The following is a 1,298-nucleotide window of genomic DNA, read 5'->3' on the forward strand; positions in this document are numbered from 1 at the left end:
GTGGATTATTATAATTCACCTTAAGTATTATAAGATTCCCACGAAGGAAGAATTTTCCTTTGGGGGGAAGGAATAACGTGGGTAGCACATTATTGAAAAGGACACATATGAAAGGTAAAAGTGATCACCACCACCATTTCTGTGAGACCTTGATGCTGGGAAAGATTGAAGGCAGGAGAAGGGGAGGACAGAGGATGAGATGGTTGGATGGCATCACCGACTTCAATGGACATGAATTTGAGCAAACTCTGGGAAATAGTAAAAGGGAAGCCTGGCGTGCTGCAGTCCATGGGGTTGCAAAGATTCGGACATGACTAAGCCACTGGATAACAATAACAATATAATCTTAGGTTGTAAAATAACCTTAGTTCTGTAATAAGCCACATAACTTTTTAGCTAAGGTAATTCTTTGAGGAAGAGTTTTTTGGCCCCAGTTTATGAATAGTGAGATTTATATTATTTATTTGCCCAAGGTAATGCAGAGACAAAGTGAAATGGGATATCCAATGTACTCGGGATCTCTTTGTTTAGGGAGATGAGCATCAACACAAATTAAACTACAAGTTGTACCCTTCTGGTACTCTTTGAGCTACAATGTCATATAGTTAGGACATTTATTTGCAACCACTATGAATTAATTTGTTGGGGAGCTCTTGAGAAAATAGCAGTAAGGGCTCCAATTCCAGACATAATGAAGGAAGGGTCTGAGAGTGGACTCTTGTTTAACACTTGGAAATGAATTGTCTGAGGAGACATGTGCTGACAGAGCAAGAGGCTTTATCAGGAAAGGGCACCAGAGCAGAGAACAATAGGGTAAGGGAACCCAGGAGAAGTGCTCTGCCACGTAGCTCGCAGCCTTGGAGTTTATGGTGATGGGGTTAGTTTCCAGTTTGTCTCTGGCCAATCATTCTGACTCTGGGCTCTTACTGGTGTTGTGTGAATTGCTCAGCCAAGATGGAGTGCAGTTAGGATTCTGGGAGGTTGGTAGGACATATGGACTGGCATCTTCTCTTTTTGACCTTTCCTGAATTCTTCTGGTTGGTGGTAGCTTGTTAGTTTCATGGTCCTTACCAGGAATCTCCTGTTGTTAAGATAACTCATGCAAGTGGCTACTATCTTGCCTGGCTAGGGCAGGTGGTTTCAGTTTTTCCCCTAACAGTACAGAATCATCTTTTGAAAAAACTATTTTTAGCATTCTCCTTGGTTGATTATGATATTGTGCCAGTCTTCTGGCTGGCTGACTGGCTTTTAGAGCCCACTGTTTCAATAGGAGGAAGGTAGCAAAGAAGATTAATTCT

Source organism: Bison bison, unplaced genomic scaffold (assembly GCF_000754665.1).
Source record: "Bison bison bison isolate TAMUID 2011002044 unplaced genomic scaffold, Bison_UMD1.0 scf7180017864227, whole genome shotgun sequence".
NCBI classification, from domain to species: domain Eukaryota; kingdom Metazoa; phylum Chordata; class Mammalia; order Artiodactyla; family Bovidae; genus Bison; species Bison bison.